Here is a 23,004-nt window from a genome sequence, read left to right as displayed (position 1 = left end):
CTGGGAGCCCGCGGTGGCGGTGGCCGCAGAACCATCCCATTATACTACTTATTTAGATAGTGCCGTATCTTGCCTGCTAAATTCGTGTGTTATCTTACGTGTGTATCTATAGGAGCGTAGTACTAATAATAATTTGTCTAAGCAATTAGCTTTGTTGTTAATCTTTGAGTACCGGTACAGCAGTTCTTGCAAATTTCATTGAGCTTAGTAGTGGCATACGGTATCGGTATCGTAATTAGGAAACGCCTGGAAGTAGTTTAAAAATTACTGTAGTGTACTGTACAGTAGTATACGAGTAATATCCTATTACAATTTAGTGTGCTTATTTTATTATGTAAAATAATTTTCTAGTACTGGTGTAGTAGAGGTATCCGTAGAAACTCTTACTAAAATTCTGTGGTTGTAATTAGGATAGGCTTAATTGCAGTTCGGAATTGTGTAGTTCTTGTGTAGGCTATTACTTTCGATATTCAGTAATTAACAGCAGTTTTTATCCTGTTAGGGGTTGTAGGATAAATAATAGAGTACGACTAAGTAGTATTGTAGTGTGGCCGTAACTAATTACCTCATTGTTGTGTGATCTTTGAGTACTATCCCAGACAACATATCCTTCCGTTCATTTATTTTTTGCAAATAAGTTATTTTATTTTCATTTTTCCGTACAGAATGGCTAAGGAGCGCGAGTGTACGAACTGTGGGTGTGGCGAGGCATTGAGGGGCATGAGGGAGGAGTTGGAGAGTTTGAGGGACATAATTAGGATTCTCACAGAAGACAGGAAGGAAGATAGGACTCCCTCAAACAACGTACAGGTTATAGTAGGTGTACAAGAGGGACGGGAAGGAAAGGCGCGAGTTGTAGAAGACAGGTGGTCTAATGTTTTAAGGGGAAGGAGATTGCAGGCTAAGGGCTCTACTCAGGATCAGAATTCAGGACAGGTGTCTGTGCGAAATCGGTACGAGTCACTCCAGGTAGAACAACAGAGGGAAGATGAGGGACAGGGAACTGTTGCTGAGATGTGTGGAAGTAGGAGGAAGGGAAAAGGTAGGAAATGGAAATGTAGACTTGAGGATAGGAAAAGACAGCTGGAACAGGGTCATGGGAAGGAGGAAAGGAAGGAGGAAGTAGCTTCTGCAGCTATCAGGAAAGATAGGGCTGACCAGGAGGGGAGGGGATCAAATGAGGTGGGTAGGGTTGAGGCTCTGGTCATGGGGGATTCCATCGTTAGACAAGTGGGGAAAGTGTGTGGAGGAAAGGGAACCGGGGTAGGATGTTATCCAGGAATTAGGTTGAGGCAGATGTTGAGGAAAGTAAAAGAGAGGGACGAGGGGAAGGAGAAGGTGGTAGTGTTTCACGTTGGTACCAACAACGTAAGGCAAGCTGATATAAGTACCAACATAGTTGGAGATGTGTGGGATCTGATAAATGCAGCACGGGTAAGGTTTAAAAAAGCGGAGATTGTTGTTACTGGAATACTCTGTAGGAGGGATACTGACTGGAAGGGGCTTGGGGATTTAAATGAGAATATAGAGTGGGTATGTGGGAAACTGGGAGTGAAATTTCTAGATCCTAATATGTGGGTAGGAGATAGGGATCTGCGCTCAGATGGCCTTCACTTAAACCGCAGTGGTACGTATAAGTTATGAAATTTGTTTGTAAGGATAATAGGGAGGTACATTCAGGGAAACGGTGTGACCTAGGGAGCGGTGATAAGGGCACAGGTTATTCGGAATTGTTTGATAGGATAGTCCGCTATGTGGGAAACGACATGGAGAGAAATGTGATTGTAGCGGGAGATCTGAATTTGACAGGTGTCAACTGGGAGATAAATTCGAACGAGAGAAAGCATGACTAATAAATGGCAAATACTTTAATATGGGAAAGACAGCTGATTCAGAATGTGATGGAACCAACCAGAGGGAAAAGTATCCTGGATGTGGTGGTGATGAAACCAGGGAAACTGAAGTAATAGATGGTATTAGTGATCATGAAGCTGTTTTTGTCGTAGTTAAAAATAAATGTGATAGAAAGGAAGGTCTTAAAAGTAGGACTATTAGGCAGTACCATATGGCTGATAAAGCAGGCATGAGGCAGTTTCTAAAAAGTAACTATGATCGGTGGAAAACGGTAAATATAAATGTAAACAGACTCTGGGATTGGTTTAAAGAAATTGTTGAGGAATGCGAAAACAGGTTTGTACCTCTAAGGGTGGTAAGGAATGGTAATGACCCACCTTATTATAATATAGAAATAAAGATACTAAGAAGGAGATGCAGACTGGAAAGAAATAGACTTTGATGATGCTTGTTTAAAGGGGCTTTACATCGAGGTCATCGGCCCCGAAATTGAGTTTGAAATGGCTGTGGAAGTAAGGAGAAATTGAAGGAACTTACTAGAAAATTGAATCTAGCAAAGAAGGCAGCTAGGAATAACATGATGGCCAGCATAATTGGCTGTAATACAAATTTTAGTGAAAAGTGGAATGGTATGTATAGGTATTTTAAGGCAGAAGGAGGTTCCAAGAAGGACATTCCAGGAATAATTAATGAACAAGGGGAGTGTGTATGTGAGGATCTTCAAAAGGCAGAAGTATTCAGTCAGCAGTATGTATTTTTGGTTACAAGGATAATGTCGTGATGGAGGAGGAGACCAAGGCCAAAGAAGTAATAAAATTTACATATGATAACAATGACATTTACAATAAGATACAAAAGTTAAAAACTAGAAAAGCGACTGGAATTGATCAGATTTCTGGGGATATACTAAAGACAATGGGTTGGGATATAGTACCATATCTGAAGTTCTTATTTGATTATTGTTTGGTCGGAGGAGCTATACCAGATGAATGGAGAGTTGCTATAGTTGCCCCTGTGTATAAAGGAAAGGGTGATAGACATAAAGCTGAAAATTACAGGCCAGTAAGTTTGACATGCATTGTATGTAAGCTTTGGGAAGGCATTCTTTCTGATTATATTGGACATGTTTACGAAATTAATAACTGGTTCGATAGAAGGCAATTCGGTTTTAGGAAAGGTTATTCCACCGCAGCTCAACTTGTAGGATTCCAGCAAGATATAGCAGATATCTTGCATTCGGATGGTCAAATGGACTGTATTGCGATTGACCTGTTTAAAGCATTTCATAGGGTGTATCATGGGAGACTACTGGCAAAAATGAGTGCAATTGGACTAGACAAAATAGTGACTGAATGGGTTGCTATATTTCTCGAAAATAGATCTCAGAGAATTAGAATAGGCGAAGCTTTATCTGACCCTGTAATAATTAAGATTGGAATTCCTCAGGGCAGTATTACTGGACCTTTAGGTTTTCTTATATATAAAAATGATACGAGTAAAGAAGTGGAATCGGAGGTAAAGCTTTTTGCAGTTGATGTTATTCTGTATAAAGTAATAAATAAGTTACAAGATTGTTAGCAACTGCGACGTGACCTCGATAATGTTGTGAGATGGACAGCAGGCAATGGTATGTTATTAACGGGGTTAAAAGTCAGGTTGTGAGTTTCACAAGTAGGAAAAGTCCTCTCAGTTTAATTACTGCGTTGATGGGGGTGAAAATTCCTTTTGGGGATCATTGTAAGTATCTAGGTGTTAATATAAAGAAAGATCTTCATTGGGGGTAATCACATAAATGGGAATATAAATAAAGGGTATAGATCTCTGCACATGGTTATGAGGGTGTTTAGGGGTTGTAGTAAGGATGTAAAGGAGAGGGCATATAAGTCTCTGGTAAGACCCCAACTAGAGTATGGTTCCAGTGTATGGGACCTTCACCAGGATTACCTGATTCAAGAACTGGAAAAATCCAAAGAAAAGCAGCTCGATTTGTTCTGGATGATTTCCGAGAAAATATTAGCGTTACAAAAATGTTGCAATGTTTGGGTTGGGAAGAATTGAGAGAAAGAAGAAGAGCTGCATGACTAAGTGGTATGTTCCAAGCTGTCAGCGAAGAGGTGGCGTGGAATTAACTTAGCAGACGAGTAAATTTGAGTGGCGTTTATATAAATAGGAAAGATCACAATATGAAGATAAAGTTGGAATTCAAGAGGACAAAGTGGGGCAAATATTCATTTATAAGAAGGGGAGTTAGGGATTGAAATAACTTACCAAGGGAAACGTTCAATAAATTTTCAATTTCTTTGAAATCATTTAGGAAAATGCTTGGAAAACAACAGATATGGAATCTGCCATCTGGGCGACTGCCTTAATTGCAGATCAGTATTGATTGATTGATTGATTGATTTATTGATTGATTGATTGATTGATTAAATGATTGATTGATTGATTGATTGATTGATTGATTGATTGATTGATTGGTTGATTGATTGATTGATTGATTGATTGATTGATTGATTGATTGATTGATTGATTGATTGATTGATTGATTGATTGATTGATTGATTGATTGATTGATTGATTGATTGATTGATTGATTGATTGATTGATTCTAGATTTCACAGGAAAGTAGAATTTTGTTGCTATAATTGCGCAGAGGGTGCAGTGCGCCTTTTTGTCCATACATGTACGAATTTGATCTACATCCAGTCGCCAGGCATTGACTTGGCACTAATACGTTTGTTTATTCAGTGCTCTGACGAAGGCTGGTTGGATCCTCAACAGCTGCACCATTAGCTGCCATAGGCAGCCTAGCCGTCACTGAAGACGCATACTAAGTAATGCAAAGTGCTTTCCTCACTGTACCAGGTGTTGCTATTACACATCTCTCTGTCAAGCCCATTGGAATGCTTGCACCAACCGATCTTATGATCAACATTTTCACACCATTCATAGCAGGAAGTTGGCGTTGCTAGCATCTTTCATACCTCGGTCACTTTCATATCGTCAAAGCCAAGGATTAGACTGAGATAGATCAATGAAGGTAACACAATTGCTCTAGCCTGTGCCAGAAGACATAGTCCACTGTAAACACTAGGTCTCGCCAGCAAAATTGAATGTCATAACACTTTTTATAAAATGTTTTGCCTCCAACACAAAATGAAGATGTCTGTAATTAAAAAATTACGTATCGTAAATTAATATATATCTGTCAATTCTCTATCTAGTCTGGTTTAAAATGTTTTAAAAGAAGTTGGAAATTTATCAAAAATCTCATTTGGTAAATTATCCTATTCCCTAACTCCTCCTCCTGTAAGTGAATTCCAACTTTATCTTCACACTATGATTTTTCCTAGTTTTGAAAAAGTCCTTTCAAGCTTATTCGCCTGCCATTTTTCCATTGACGACTCAGAACATAGCCTACTGCTCGTCTCCTACTCCCAAATCTTCCCAGAGTAAAAGTTTGCAACATTTTCGTAACACTGCTGTTTATAACAAATCTCACTGCTTTTAGTTCTTGAATCAAGTAATCTTGGTGAGGGTAATAAACGCTTGAATCTTACCGACCATAATTAGAGTCTTACCGGTGATTTATATGCCCTCTCGTTTACATTCTTACTTCAACTCGTAAATACCCTCATTAACCATATGAAGAGATCTACAAGCTCCTATGTTGATATTCAGATTGCCGTACAGAACAAGAGCAATGTGATCAGCGAATGGTATGTCCAGTTTAGAATCTAAAAATCAACTTTCGAGGCTTCTTAGAAAATATGTTCAGTGTTTCTGAATGTTTATTATTTACTTTATGGTAAGTTTCTGTTAATATTATTGCAGAAGTTCCATGGGGGTTCTAACCCCCCCCCCCTCCACTGCTACTTTCAGTGATCCACATTTACCCTGTCAACACAGTGAGGGGACTTGATGAAACTTAAGATCTAAATTTTCACCCTATTGTCTACTGCCCATGCAGTCGCACACTATCCTGTCAGTATCTCATCACCTTTCCTGTGATTCCAGTTCTTTACTCGTATCATATAAGAAAACCTAAAGGTCGTATGACACTCGCTCGCCCATCACTCTTGTAATGACTACTGGATAGGGTAAAGCTCTACCTACTCTAATTCTCCGAGTTCTATTTTCCAGAAAATTAGCCACAGATTGAATCACTCATTTGTCACGTCCAATCAATCAATCAATCAATCAATCAATCAATCAATCAATCAATCAATCAATCAATCAATCAATCGATCGATCGATCGATCAATCAATCAATCAATCAATCAATCAATCAATACTGATCTGCATTAAGGGCAGTCGCCGAGGTGGCAGATTCCCTATCTGTTGTTTTCCTAGAATTTTTAAAATGATTTCAAAGAAAATCGAAATTTATTGAACGTCACCCTTGGTAAGTTATTCCAATCCCTAACTCCCCATTCTATAAACGAATATTTGCCCAAATTTGTCCCCTTAAATTCCAACTTTAACTTCATATTGTGATCATTCCCACTTTTAAACACGCCACTCAAACTTTATATGTCTACTAATGTCATTCCACGCCAACTCTCCGCTGACAGCTGGGAACATACCACTTAGTCGAGCAGCTCGTCTTCTTTCTCCCAGTTCTTCCCAGCCCAAACTCTGTAACATTTTTGTAACACTACTCTTTTGTCGGAAATCACCCAGAACAAATCGAGCTGCTTTTCTTTCGATTTTTCCAGTTCTTGAATCAAGTACTCCTGGTAAAGGTCCCATACACTGGAACCATACCCTACTTGGGGTCTTACCAGAGACTTATATACTCCCTCTTATACATCCTTACTACAACCCCTAAACACCTTCATAACCATGTGCAGAGATCTATACCCTTTATTTATATTCCCATTTATGTGATTACCCCCAATGAAGATCTTTCTTTATATTAACACCTAGATACTTACAATGATCCCCAAAAGGAACTTTCACCCCATCAACGCAGTAATTAAAACTGAGAGGATATTTAATATTTGTGAAATTCACAACCTGACTTTCAACCCCGTTTATCAACATACTATAGCCTGCTCTCCATCTCACAACATTATCTATGTCATTTCTTAGTTGCTCACAATCTTGTAATTTATTTATTCCACTATACAAAAAAAAAATCAAAATTTCCTTATTTGCAAATGAGGTGTTTACCTCGGTGGCAAATGGTACACTAAAATACATTATTGTCAAGCACTAAATATTAAATTAACAAGAGAAGAAAATTTTCCTATAATACAATATTATATAATTTACGCTAACAATTTTTTCTATTAAACACAAAGCTCATCCTTAATAAATTTATATTGTTTACAAAATTCTACTTATAATATATCCTGTACTACTTACAAATAGTCATCTGATATACAGTATGTGGAATTACTTCACATGATACTGTACAACTGGTATAAGATTAAAATTTACATTGCATTTATTTAAATTTTCTTTTCTTTACCCATTCTGGAACCTAAGTAGCATAACGACCTGCTGCGTCTTAACCAGAGCCCCTTTTACCACCACTTTTCAGAGTTCCTGAAGGGCCTTCACAGCTACCGTAGCAGTCCCAGGGCCCTAGAAGTCCCCACTGTACTTCACCCCTAAGGCAGTCCCCTACTTTGGCTGTCCAAACTCTGTAGACCAGGGGATGGAATTAATTTATTCACACACATTTTTTTATTTACAATAACCTGCACTGGTCGAATGCCCTCTAACACTTCATTTATTTTCTCTGTTGCTGTTTATTCTCTTCTTGAATATCTGTACAGATTTTGGAAAAGGATCAAACACTACCCCTGCTAAACTGTTCCACTCCTTCACACCCTTCCCAATGAATGAAAATTTACCCCAATCGCTTCTGCTAAAATTCCTTCTAATTTTATATTTGCGGTCAGTCCTGCCGACATAATTATTTTCCAACTGAAGCCTCTCACGGATATCTCCCCATGCTGCTTCTCCTGTATAGGTTCTATATAAACCTATAAGTCTAGTTTTCTCCCTTCCCTTACTTAAAGTTTCCCACCCTACTTTCTTTAACATTTCTGATACACTACTCTTTCTCCTGAAATCCCCTGTTACAAATCTTGCTGCTTTCCTCTGCACACCATCTAGTTCTTTTATTAGGTATTCTTGGTGAGGATCCCAAACACTCTTTGCATATTCCAATAATGGACGAACCATACTTAAGTAACTTTTCTCTTTTAATTCTTTGTTGCATCCTTTAAGTAGCCCCATTATGACATGTAACGATCTGTATGCTTTCCCAACAATATAATCCACATGACCCTTCCAATGCAAATTACTTTCAAATCTTACACCTAAGTATTTGCACTTGCCATCTTTTGGGATAACTACCCCATCCAAAGTATATTCAAATTCAGTTTTAAAACTCCTGTTTGTAAATGTTGTAACAGTTGATTTGCTTCCATTAACCTTCATGTTATTCTCTTCAACCCATTGTTGGATACTCTCAAGGTCCCTTTGCAATTCTGAACAATCCTCAGTGGTATTTTTTTCCCTATGAACAATTATGTCATCTGCATACAATCTTATTTTTGATGTTATATTGTTCCCTAAATCATTTACGTATATTAAGAAAAGTAACGGACCGATTATACTACCCTGTGCAATTCCCTTCCAAACTTTCTCTTCCTGCGATACGTTAATTCCTACTTTGACTTTCTGAACCCTTGAATTTAGAAATGTTTTTACCCAATGTGTAACCCTTACGTCCAATCCTATTCCCTCCAGTTTCTTTATTAATATTCCATGTTCCACTCTATCAAAGGCTTTGGAAAGATATATGGCTATGCAATCTAACTGGCCTCCTGAATCCAATTGATCTGATATGTCCTGCTGAAATCCCACCAGTTGTGCCTCACAAGAAAATTTCTTTCTAAATCCATACTGGCTCCACATGAACCAATTTTTATCATCACATATCCCTCTGATGTACTTTGATATTAAACTCTCCGGTATTTTACAAACTATACTGGCCAGGCTGATTGGTCTGTAGTTCTCTGGTTTCCTTTTATCACCCTTTCCTTTATAAATTGTTATTATTACAGATTCCTTCCATTCTTTTGGTATTACACTATTATTTATGACATAGTCAAAGAGAAATCTTAAATAAGGCACTATGTACCACCCCATTGTCTTTATCACCTCCCCAGTAATTTGATCACTTCCTGCTGCTTTTCCTTGCTGAAGCAGTTGGATTTCTCTGAAAATATCTTGATTTGTGAACGAGAAGCTTCTTGTTCCCCTCTGTGTCTGTCCCTCTGTAACTTCTGTTTCGGTGTCCAACTCCTGACAATCATCTACTGAATCTCTAAATTCCCTACTAAAGAGGTTTGCTTTCTCAGTGTCTGTTAAATAGTGTTCACCCCCTTCTCCCACCATTGTAGGAATTTGGATTCCTTTTCCTTTTTGATTCCTGATATATGAATACAGCTTTTTCCATTTCCTTTTGTGGTCATTATGCTCTTGAAGAATGCCATTCATATAATTCTCTTTTGCTTCCTTTTTTACTCTATTCAGTTCCCTCATTAGCTGTTTTCTACTTTCTCCACTCTCCCTACCTTCTTTGATTTTCCTGTTTACTATTCTACATTTTCTTTTTAATTTTCTTATTTCCCTTGTATAATAAACAGGTACAAATCTCTTCTCTCCTTCCCAAACGATTCCTTTAAATTTAGCCCAAAATGTATCCACGTTACCCCCTTCACTTATCCAACAACTGAATTGTGATTTAAGGTAAGTCCCAAATTCATCAACTTTAGTTTTTCTGTACCATTTCTTGTCTTGTGTGACCCTCTTATTAAGCCTTTTTGGTACCAGTCCTACATCCATTATTACAACCTTATGATCACCTATTCCTTCAATTACCTCAGTTTTATCGACAATTTCCCATGGTTTAACGAAGAATACATCTAGTAAGTTATTGAGACGAGTCGGTTCTTGTACTACTTATATAAATCCTCCCTCCCAAATTAACTTATTTGCCAGTTTCTATTCATGGGCGTCACTTACAGCTCCATTCTATTCAACCTCAGGCAAGTTTAGACCTCCCCCACTTATTACCACATCATTATTATTGTTTTTATGTGTATAATCTACTATTTTCTCAAATATTTCCATGTCTCTTTCCTCTCCCCCTCTAGGGACACCATGACCTTGAAGTCGGTGTGGGGGCTTGTGTGCTTGTTGATCCCGAGGGCTGTGCCAGCTCAGGGTTACCATGCTGGATAGGCCTTGGTGTAGGGCCAGACTAACAAGGTATCCCTCGAGTTGCTTGAGAGGTGTCTGTGCTCTTTATTCTTCATCACTATTTCTACCCTTCTATTCTCACCATCTTTAATTTCATTCCTCTTCCTGTCTGGCCACCCTCTCTGCCTCGGGTAGATTAGGTTAGACATTACAGAAAAATAAAAAAATAAAAATTAAAAAATTAAAAAATAAATTAAAAAATTAAAAAATAATTAGGTTAGTACGGAGGTTTTATCCTCCCCCAATCACAAGTTTCGGGTCGTGGCGAGGTGATGCATGGCTACTGGGAGAGTAGTTCCAAGCGACCCCCTCCAGATACCGGGCGCCCTCTGGATTATATAGCCTTGCCTCCGGTAAATCTCCTTGGCTCTGCCGGAGGTCGACCTCATATTTCCGTGAGTATTCGTGGGACAAAAGACGGAACCTCTTTCTCTTCCTTCTTTTACAAAGGGTGGCACCCTTCAAAAACAGCGTCAAATTTGGTAAAAAACGTAAGCGGTGTACTCCAGTTCCTGTAGACTACATGAGTGACGAACGTCTTCCTCGATTCCTGGTTGCTTCCAGGGTCGATGGTAAAAGTTTCCTTGACGAATGTCCTTTTATGATAAGTAATTCAATTGAAGAAATCGTTGCTGGTGAGGTCGACGAGATGCGCAAGCTCCGAGATGGATCCGTACTTATCAAGACATCTACGGCTGAACAGTCCAGACGGCTACTTAAAGCCAAGTTATTCGGTAAGGTAGAGGTGAAAATCGAGAAGCACCAAACCCTTAACTCCTGCAAGGGAGTTATATTCCACAGGGATTTGGTTTAAGTCTTCCGATGATACAATGATCCGGTACCTAGCACGTCGGGGTGTAACCGACGTGAAGAGGTTGAAGAGGCGTGTGGGTGATAAGCTACTCGATACGGGTGCTTTCATCCTTACCTTCGACGCTGAGACCATACCTGAACGAATAAAGGTAGCAATGTATCGCCTGACTGTTCGTCCGTACATTCCGGCACCAATGAGGTGTTATAACTGTCAAAAGTTTGGCCACACCTCATTGCGATGTACAGGTTCGACGACCTGCAAAATATGTGGGAAGTGCGAGCATGCTGGGGTTGAATGCACACCACCACCTGTGTGCGTCAACTACCCGGGTACGCATGCTCCAATCTCCAAGGAGTGCTCCATATTCAAGCGGGAGAAGAAGATCCAGGAGATAAAAACGCTGGATAAGCTATCTTATCCAGACGCCCGGAGGAAGTTCAAATCCATGGCTGCTCCGGAGTTCTCCATCTCATTCGCGGAAAAGGTCGCAAACGTACGGATCACTCCACAGAGTTTTGTACAGAACACCGGTACTGAAAATGCATTGAAAAGTCAAAGCCAGCAACAAAATTCAGTAACTAAAGAAACTGGAGATTCAGCATGTGAAGCACTGAAAAGAGCGTTACTGTCGACGTTGCCTGGGAAGGGCCCTTCCCGAGAACGTTCGGCTAGGAATTCCTCCCCCAACAGGGCGGGGGAAAGACTTCCCCAAATAGGGCTGGAAAGTCCAGCCCTCCTTCCAATGCCCAGATCATAAAGGAGGAGAAGGTGTAGCCACAGAGCTCCCTCAAAAAATTGGAGAAGAAGCCTTCTCCAACTCAGTCGGGGTCCACAGGATCACCGCAGAAATCCGGCAAGCCATCTGCCGGCTCTCCTCCCAAAAAGAGAGAAACGGTGGGCAAGAGCGAGAGGCCCCGACGCCCTCTTGTTCGATCACTTTCTGGAGAACCTAGTTCTCCCAGGAAGAAGGCCCACTGTTCCAGACCAATGAGATCACCGTCCGCGGAGGGTCCAGTCACTGCGCCTCCTTCTTCTGAGGAGACAATGGAGACTGAACCACTCATTGTCGTGGATGTTGACGACAATACCGACAACAACGGCGGAAAATCGCAGGTAGTTGACAAAAAGAAGGGCAAGCAATTGTCCTAATTTCGCAACACTACCAATCCACACAATGGCACTATTGCAGTGGAACTGCAGTAGTTACCACTGTCGCCTAGCTGAGTTACGTCAACTGATATCCGTCTATGCGGCCTCCATAGTCTGTCTACAGGAATCTCGTTTGAGACCTGGACACGACACGACTATGAGAGGATATCGTCTTTATTCCAAAGACAGAGTAGCTGTGGATGGCGCGGCAACTGGGGGCCTTTGTACCCTAGTTCGCTCCGACATCTTCAGCGAAGAAGTACCGCTCCGTACTCAGCTAGATGCAGTTGCAGTTCGCACTCCGTTGCCAGTAATGACAACGGTTTGCAACGTGTACTTTCCACCGGATTATAACCTTGATATGCATGCACTACAAGATTTGATCGCTCAGTTGCCTCCTCCTTTCCTCATGCTGGGGGATGTGAACGCCCGTAACACTTATGGGGTTCTCCGTCTTCCTGTTCTAGGGGGAGGAAGCTCGAGCGAATGATCAACCTATTTGATCTTTGTGTGCTCAATACACGGGAACCGACACATTTCAGTAGCGCGCATGGCACATTCTCACACCTGGATGTCACTTTGTGTAGCCGTGCGCTAGTTCCCCTGCTACGGTGGCATGTTCACGACGACGTCGGTGATAGTGACCACTTCCCGATAATTCTGTCTCTCTTGATTCAAAGACAGTCCGAAGTACCCAAGCGCTGGTTACTTCGGCGGGCAAATTGGCCAGAATTAAAAAACGCACAGTGATGGCTGATGATATGCTGGAGTCTGTTGACGACCACGTCTCTTCCATTACTACTGGAATTTTGGCTGCTGCAGAGGAAACAATTCCTTCCTCGTCCGGTATTCGTCGCCGGAAACAGGTCCCATGGTGGACGGACGAAATTGCAGCAGCCATACGTGATCGCCGACGGGCTTTTAAGCATTATCGTCGGAATCCTACGATGGCCAATCATATCGCATTTAAGCGTCTGCGCGCGAAGGCCCGTTTTTTGATTCGAGAAAGTAAGAAAGCTACGTGGGAAAAGTATGTGTCATCCATCACGGCACATACTCCGTCATCACAAGTGTGGACAAAACTCCGCCGTATTGTCGGAGTACAGAATGTGCCCTCAGTACCCGGAATCTCCATTAATGGAGATATAGTTACGATTCCTTCAGTCATTGCAGACCACATCGCGTCACATTTCGCAGATACGTCCAGCTCTAGGAGATACGACCCTGCATTTCTTCCAATTAAGCGCGAAGCAGAGGCCCACCATCTCTCTCTTGCCTCTAGTGCTTCGCATCCCTACAACGTGCCCTTCACGGAGTGGGAGTTGCGAAGTGCACTTGCGCTATGCAGAGATACGGCTCCTGGACCGGACAAAATCCATAATCAAATGCTTAAGCATTTGAGTGACAGATGTCTCAAGGATATCCTCACTCTATTCAACAGAATATGGAGTGAGGGAGTGTTTCCATCTTTATGGCGCGAGGGAATAGTAATACCAATTCCCAAGCCAGGTAAAGATCCAAAACTTCTGGATAGTTATAGGCCAATATGCCTTACAAATGGCCTCTGTAAGCTATTTGAAAGGATGGTTAACCGGCGTCTTGTGTGGGCCATGGAAAGGGAGGGCCTCTTGTCTAACTACCAGTGTGGTTTTCGCTCTCATCGGTCTGCCACTGATCATCTGGTCAGACTGGAGAGCGCCATTCAGGAGGCCTTTCTCCGGAAGGAACACCTAGTCGCCGTGTTTTTTGAGCTGGAAAAAGCTTACGATATTACCTGGCGATATGGGATTCTCTCCACTCTACACCAGTGGGGATTTCGGGGAAATTTGCCAACGTTTATTGAGAACTTCATGTCCCTCCGTCTCTTTCGAGTCCGAGTAGGGAATGCATTTTCTCAATACTACGTTCAGGAAAATGGTGTACCTCAGGGATCGGTACTGAGTGTCACGCTGTTCGCAATCGCCATCAGCGGCATAGTTGCCGCTGCTGGGCCCGCAGTCGTTCCATCGCTGTATGTAGACGACTTAGCTCTACATTACAGCTCCGGAAGGGTGGCGTTTGCAGAGAGACAGCTACAGCAAGCTATTAACCGAGTCGACAGATGGGCCCTGCAACATGGTTTTCGATTTTCAGCAGCGAAAACCTCAGTTGTACACTTCTGTCGACGTCGGCCTGTGCATCCCGAACCAGAGCTCCGCTTGCGAAACAGTGTCTTACCAGTGGTTGACACCTGCAAATTCCTGGGTCTCCATTTTGATAAGGGACTTACGTGGCAGCCCCACATCCGTCAGTTAAAGGTTGCCTGCATGAAGAGACTTAACATGCTTAAGTTTAATATATAAGTAATAATAATAACAACGTAAACGTTTCCACCTATTCAATACTAAAATATATTCACAAAATTATAAATTACACGGTACTAGTTTCGACCCATCTAGGGGTCATCATCAGCCGTATTGGAGCAAAGATCACTTTTGGCGAAATCCTAAGAAAATGTTATTTTAAAGAATAACAAGTAAAATGAGATATTATGGTAATAGTTAATAATACAAGGAATATACATACTAAGAGGTTTTTAACAAAGAATAAAGTATAAATGGGGTGTTGTAAAAATTATAATCATGGAAATCAGTAAGTTCTTGTGTTGAAATGACATATATAAAATTATATATGGCTTAGGAAGGGGGCTTAAAGTCGGGCTGAAGGGTGCGGGAGAAAGTGTAATTGTCTTGGAAAAGTACCTTTGATTAAATTTAGGATTGAGTTTAGGTTGGCTGCATTATTGTTTCTGAGGAAAGTGATAAATAGGTCGAAGAGTATGTTGGGTTTCTCTGAGATTTCATTGAGATTGTGACTGGCATTAAAGTATTGGTCTAGGTGTATGTAGTAATTTTCCATGATGTTGAGTAAAGGGCCCTTGTTTGCTAATGCGAGGATGTCCATGTCTTGTTCAATATTGGTGAAATTATGGTTATAATCTTGCATGTGTTGGCCGATGGCTGAAAACCTGTTGTATTTTATTGCGTTAGTGTGCTCGTGGTATCTGATAATGAAGTTTCTCCCGGTTTGCCCGATGTAGGTTTTTTTTACAGGTGGTACATTTGATCCTATAAACTCCTGATTTAAAAAAACTGCTGGTCTTGTTGATGTGTGAAGTATTGTATAAAACGTTCATGTTCTTATTGTTGGTTTTGAAGGCTATTTTAACGCCTTGTTTCTTAAAGATGTTGGTTAACTTGTAGATATCATTGTTGAACGTGAAGGTGGAAAATGTTAGAGGTTTGGTTATTTCTTTTTTGAGGGTAGTTTTTGGGCGATGTTTGTGTTTATTGATTATCCTTTCTATAAAATGATTGCTGAAGCCGTTGAATTTTGCGATTCCGCGGATTGTGTTGAGTTCGTTTTTTAGATCTTTATTGGACATAGATATGCTGAAGGCTCGGTGAACTAGGCTGTTGTATGTGGCTCGTTTGTGGGACTGGGGGTGCACTGAATCTTGGCGAATGGTGGAGGCTGTTTGAGTGGGTTTTCTTAAGAAAAAATTATCAATTCTTATCCAAAAAGTCTATTAAAAACACATCTGAGCTAGTAGAAAAACTAAACAAGTTCAATTTGCAACCGGATCACTCCATCCACTCTTTCGATATTTTAAACATGTACCCAAGCATACAAGTATCAAAATTAATTCCGATAATTATAAACAATTTAAACAAAAACAGCCACTTAAGCAAACTAGAGATACAAGTCTTTATCACAATATTAAAACTTATCATCGACAATAACTTCTTCACTTTTGACAATATCATATATCAACAAAATGGTTTGGCAATGGGGTCACCGGCCTCAGGCATCTTAGCAGAAATATACCTGGACTTCCTCGAATACACCAAAATTGACAACGAATTCGAAAACATTCTCTTTTGGGCCAGATATGTCGACGATGTCTTTGTAATCATGAATGAGAAATCAATTAACGCACCCACCACCCTCTTAATACTCAACAATATTGATCCTCATATCAAATTCACACTAGAATCCGAATCAAATCAAAAAATCAACTTTCTAGATTTAACCATCACTAGAAACTCAGATTCTTTCAGTTATGAAATTTTCAGAAAACCCACTCAAACAGCCTCCACCATTCGCCAAGATTCAGTGCACCCCCAGTCCCACAAACGAGCCACATACAACAGTCTAGTTCACCGAGCCTTCAGCATACCTATGTCCAATAAAGATCTAAAAAACCAACTCAACACAATCCGCGGAATCGCAAAATTCAACGGCTTCAGCAATCATTTTATAGAAAGGATAATCAATAAACACAAACATCGCCCAAAAACTACCCTCAAAAAAGAAATAACCAAACCTCTAACATTTTCCACCTTCACGTTCAACAATGATATCTACAAGTTAACCAACATCTTTAAGAAACAAGGCGTTAAAATAGCCTTCAAAACCAACAATAAGAACATGAACGTTTTATACAATACTTCACACATCAACAAGACCAGCAGTTTATTTTTAAATCAGGAGTTTATAGGATCAAATGTACCACCTGTAAAAAAACCTACATCGGGCAAACCGGGAGAAACTTCATTATCAGATACCACGAGCACACTAACGCAATAAAATACAACAGGTTTTCAGCCATCGGCCAACACATGCAAGATTATAACCATAATTTCACCAATATTGAACAAGACATGGACATCCTCGCATTAGCAAACAAGGGCCCTTTACTCAACATCATGGAAAATTACTACATACACCTAGACCAATACTTTAATGCCAGTCACAATCTCAATGAAATCTCAGAGAAACCCAACATAATCTTCGACCTATTTATCACTTTCCTCAGAAACAATAATGCAGCCAACCTAAACTCAATCCTAAATTTAATCAAAGGTACTTTTCCAAGACAATTACACTTTCTCCCGCACCCTTCAGCCCGAGTTTAAGCCCTCTTCCTAAGCCATATATAATTTTATATATGTCATTTCAACACAAGAACTTACTGATTTCCATGATTATAATTTTTACAACACCCCATTTATACTTTATTCTTTGTTAAAAACCTCTTAGTATGTATATTCCTTGTATTATTAACTATTACCATAATATCTCATTTCACTTGTTATTCTTTAAAATAACATTTTCTTAGGATTTCGCCAAAAGTGATCTTTGCTCCAATACGGCTGATGATGACCCCTAGATGGGTCGAAACTAGTACCGTGTAATTTATAATTTTGTGAATATATTTTAGTATTGAAAAGGTGGAAACGTTTACGTTGTTATTATTATTACTTATATATTATTCTCAGTTCAATACGGACCAAAAACATGAAATTCATAACCATTAATGCTTAAGTTTCTCAGCGGCACTTCGTGGGGGGCTGACCGTGCGGTACTGCTACGATTTTACACGGCGACGGTCCTCTCCCGGATTGACTATGGAAGTGCGGCTTATGGCTCAGCATCAAAATCTACGCTGAGCCTTTTAGACAGTATTCACCATAGTGGAGTAAGGCTGGCAACGGGTGCTTTCCGTACTAGCCCCATTCCCAGCCTGCTCGCTGAAGCGGGAGTTCCACCTTTACGGATAAGGAGGCAGCAGTTACTCCTAACGTACGCTGCCAAAATTCGTGAAATGCCGCTACATCCAAGCTATCAATGCATCTATCGTACCCAATACCACCAGCGGTACCAAGACCGGCCGAATGCCACACGGCCGGTTGGGTTTCGGATTGATAGCTTGTGTCATGATTTGAATGTTGATATCGGTGGTTGTCTTGAACGAACTCATAGCGAGGTACCTCCGTGGTTGGTTCCGCGACCGGATATACGTCTAGATCTGCTCCGTGGACCCAAGGTGAACACGGATTCCTCCGTTCATCGGAGGTATTTCCAGGACTTTGTTCACCAATATCCGGACGCGAGACTTATCTTCACGGATGGTTCTAAAATCGGAGATAATATTGGTTGCTCTTTTGTCACTGATGATATGAGTACGAAGATCTCGCTCCCTAAAGTATGTAGCGTGTATACTGCAGAGCTTTACGCCATCTTAGAGGCTCTGCAGTTTGCACTGCGTGATGAAAGAAGCCACATTCTGTTGTGTACCGATTCGTTAAACTCTCTGCAGTCTATTGAAACCTGTTTCTCGCAACACCCACTGGTGCAGCAGATACATGACCTTCTAGCCAGGTTAAGCGATGCTAGCACCAGAATTACTTTCGCGTGGCTTCCAAGCCACGCTGGGATTGCGGGAAACGAACTTGCGGATGAAGCAGCAAAGGAAGCTGCACTTTTACCTCCAAGACCCGTCAATGTACGTGCTAAGGATATTTGTTCTCAGCTACGTCGAACCATCTTGGCGTTCTGGGAATCGGAATGGCTAGATATCCGAACTCCCAACAAGCTGAGAGCAATTAATAAGGCAACTACCGTGTGGCGGTCCTCTTTCCGACCTTCACGGAGAGAGGCCATAGTACTGTGCAGGCTGAGGATAGGTCATTTACGATCCACGCACTCTTATCTCCTAAAGAGGGAAGACCCCCCAGTGTGTTCTTGTGGTGCCGAATTCACCGTGGCCCACATCCTCACAGAGTGCGCCGATCTCTCTGGCCTAAGACAGAGCCTCGGCCTGCAGGAAACACTCGAACGCATACTAGCCGATGACGCGACTACTGCTGATCTCGTCATCCGCTTTATGTGCGACAGTGGACTTATCAAGGGTATGTAAATTACAAGTGTACTGTTACTCAGGGAACGTACGTTCCCTTTTGATACGTCAGTAATCCTTTTGGCCTAGTTTTATAATTATTTTTGTTTTATTTTGTACTGCGTTTCCAAATTCCATTGATGAATAAATAATTTTGTTTTATATTTTAAATTTCTTTTCCACTTATTTGTTCAGAGAGGATGATTACCTCGTTGTACTTCCTCTTAAAACAAAAATCACCACCACCACCTCTCTTCCCTCTCTTCCTGGCCTGTATGTTCCTATAATTCCCACCTCCTTCATATTATCACAAATTAATTTTGTCCCTAATATTTCATCCCTTTCATCAGAATAACATCATCTGCAATTTGCCTTACCTATGATTCCACTTTTTTACTCATATCATTTAAAATATAAGAAAATATAATGGTCCAATAATACTGCCTTGAAGAATTCCCCTCTTAATTATTACAGGGTCAGATAAAGCTTCGCCTATGCTAATTTTCTGAGATCCATTTTCTACAAATATACCAACCCATTCAGTCAGTCTTTTGTCTAGTCCGATTGCACTCATTTTTGCCATTAGTCTCCCATGATCCACCCAATCATGTGCTTTAAACAGGTCAATCGCGATACAGTCCATTGAACCTTCTGAATCCAGGATATCTGCTATATCTTGCTGGAATCCTACAAGTTGAGTTTCAATTAAATAACATTTCATAAAACCGAATTGCCTTCTATCAAACCAGTTATTAATTTCGCAAACATGTGTAATATAATCAGAAAGAATACTTTCCCAAAGCTTTCATGCAATGCATGTAAAACTTAATGGCCTGTAATTTTCAGCTTTATGTCTATCACGCTTTCCTTTATACACAGGGGCTACTATAGCAACTCTCCATTCATTTGGTATAGCTCCTTCAACCAAACAATAATCAAATAAGTACTTCAGATATGCTACTATATCCCAACCCATTGTCTTTAGTATATACCCAGAAATGTTATAAATTCCAGTTGCTTTTCTAGTTTTCAACTCTTATATCCTATTGTAAATGTCATTGTTATCATATATAAGTTTTAATACTTCATTAGCATTAGTCTCCTTTTCTGTGGACATTATCCTTGTAACCAACAATCTTTACATACTGCTAACTAAATACTCCTGCCTTTTGAAGACCCTTACATACACACTCCCCTTGTTCATTAGTTATTCCTGGAATGTCCTTCTTGGAACCTCATTCACCCTTAAAGTACCTATATATGCCTTTCCATTTTTCACTAAAATTTGTATGACTGCCAATTATGCTTGCCATCATGTTATCTTTAGCTGCCTTCTTTGCTAGATTCAATTTCCTATTAAGTTCCTCAATTTCTCCTTACTTCCACAGCCATTTCTAACTCTATTTCTTTCCAATCTGCAACTCCTTCTTAGTCTCTCTACATCTCTATTACGATAAGGTGGGTCTTTACCATTCCTTGCCGCCTTTAAAGGTACAAACCTCTTTTCACATTCCTCAACAATTGCTTTAAACCCATCCCAGAGTCTGTTTACATTTTTATTTACCGTTTTCCACAGATCATTGTTACTTTTGAAAACTGCCTCATGCCTACTTTATTAGCCATATGGTACTGCCTAATAGTCCTACTTTTAAGACTTTCCTTTCTATCACATTTATTTTCAACTACGACAAAACAGCTTCATGATTACTAATGCCATCTATTACTTCGGTTTCTCTATATAGCTCATCTGGTTTTACCAGCACCACATCCGGGATATTTTTCCCTCCAGTTGCTTCCATCGCTTTCTGAATCAGCTGTCCTTCCCATATTAACTTATTTGCCATTTGTTGGTCATGTTTCCTGTCGTTCGCATTTCCTTCCCAATTGACATTTGGTAAATTCAGATCCCCCGCTACATCACCTTCCTTTCCATGTCGTTTCCCACATAACTGATTATCTTATCAAATAATTCTGAATCCGTGTCAGCGCTATCCTTTCCCGATCTGTACACTCCAAGGACATCAAGTTGCCTATTATCTTTTGAAATGAGCCTTACACTCAAACCGATACCGTCCTCAGAGTAACCCAAATAACACTTCAGAAGATGGGCATTAACCTTACACACCCATAGGTGAGGCCACCAGGTGTATTCGCCCCAGAAGGGAGTTAAAGCGAACGCAAGGGAGGGATAAAAGACACAAAAGGTGAAAACAAACAACAGTAACCAACAAGTAGGAGAAAACAAACACATACCTTGGGAAGCGGGAGGATTTAGCTTAAGGTCATGGTCAAAATCAAGAAAAGAAACAGTGACAGTGCTCCATTGATCCAATGAAATGGAAATCAACATCATTCTTGTAACACAAGGTAACTTTAATTCATAAGGATAAATTGGTTGGCACAACTCAAAGGAAGAAATTTTAAAAATTTTAATTTATCAAGTTAATTAGGGAAACGCAAAGGTATAAAATAATTTGCTAAATGTATCGTCCAATTAATTACGGTAACCCGAAGTTAGCAAACAGAAATAAATTAATGTTCAATTAAATTAGGTTCACTAAAAAGGACAGCAAATAAATTAAAAACTGTGTTGTCCTCCAAGAAATTACTTAATAAGATTCAACCTACGTTACTCTCAAAAACATGACCGGTCATCTGTCATAAAATATTTAATTTTCAAACTTACTCCTAATTAGCAACAATTACAAAGTATAACTTTTTAAAGTAACTCTCAATTCGGATTCCTTAAGTCATTATGTGGCTGGACAACTAATTCCACCAAGCTGGTCGGCGCAAGGACGTAAAATAATTAATCAGACAAGAACATAAATTCCCCCCAAAAATCGCACCGAAGATAAGTAGGGGGCAACAGGAAAATATTAGTACAAATAAAAACAGAAAAACCAGAAATCCACAAAAAAATTCACAGGCAAGAACGTAAAATCACAACTTCCGAACCCAATCCATTACAAGGTTCCACAACAATCCCAACAACAACACGTTGCTATAGCAACAACAACCAACAACATGTCCTCCCAAGGCGAAGCGAAACAGATCCGGCCCAAAGTTAAAAATATAAATGCCAAAAATAAGCAGAGAAGAATAACGTAAAAACTAAACCTTAAAGCCCAACGAAAAAGAAAATTTAGAAAAGGTTAGGCAGATTAAAACGGGTCCTTGCGTGAACCATCCTTGATTCACAACTCAAATTTTAACAATTAGTTTGCACAAATGTTATAATTATACTAATTAAAATGAACTTAAAATTTTGAATAACGGTGGGTAAAGATCATTTTCCAAAGGCCTAGATGAAGTTTGCTTGGTCAAACCATTTTAAGTTATTAGCCAAACAACAGCAATGTCAACACCAAAATTATTATTATTATTATTATTATTATTATTATTATTATTATTATTATTATTATTATTATTATTATTATTATTGTCGACATGCGATGTATCAGAGGTTCAATTTAGAGTTCGGCAGAACAACGAATCCTTTTTTCTTCTTCAAGAAACACACTCTTGATGGATTTCACAAGGAAAGAACAGATAAACTTACAGTTTTTGCAGAATAGTGGATGTACCATACACGAGGCCGAAGGACGCTACTTTCCACTTGACGAAAACAAGAAATTTGCAGGAATACCAGCGTTGATGAAATAAATAAAAGGAAGGACAACTTCACATCCTCAATGGGCTACAATGCCCAGCGAAGAACGGTTTCAACCTGGATCTACATTACAAACCCACGCCATCGTGCAGCAAATCTCTATCACACACCCATTCTTCATGGCAGCTCGGCTACGACTTAGAGCGTTCCGACGCCGACAAGCTTCGCTAACTCTGCTGCTCACAGCGCGCTGGCGCAGATTGCCTGACGCACCATCGAGAGTTCAATAGTTAGGCACAAGAGCGCAGCACCGCGTAGACCGAGTAAATAAGATAGAAAAATCCGTACGAAGATGGCAAGATATTGCACTCTAAATCAGAAATAACAGGTGTTCATCGGCAAAAGCCCGTTGATACGAATTCCAGTGGTAATAATACCAGACCGAAAAGGTTTACCAGGGAGCTATTATTCACTTAAGATTGCTACAACACCTAGAATTTAATGTTGTCATCTTTAACATTTTCGTAGCTTACAAATTCTTCTTTCACCAGAAAGAATACTCCCCCT

General features: G+C 40.2%; 1 protein-coding gene across 1 annotated transcript in view; it reads left to right on the top strand.

Moving 5' to 3' along the window:
* LOC137501031 (uncharacterized) overlaps positions 1-23,004 on the top strand; it is a 198,609-nt gene that overhangs the window by 134,782 nt on the left and 40,823 nt on the right. The gene's annotated exons all lie outside the window — the stretch shown is intronic.

This window comes from Anabrus simplex, chromosome 5 (genome assembly GCF_040414725.1).
Source record: "Anabrus simplex isolate iqAnaSimp1 chromosome 5, ASM4041472v1, whole genome shotgun sequence".
NCBI classification, from domain to species: Eukaryota; Metazoa; Arthropoda; class Insecta; order Orthoptera; family Tettigoniidae; genus Anabrus; species Anabrus simplex.
This window is presented reverse-complemented; position numbering and strand designations above follow the sequence as displayed.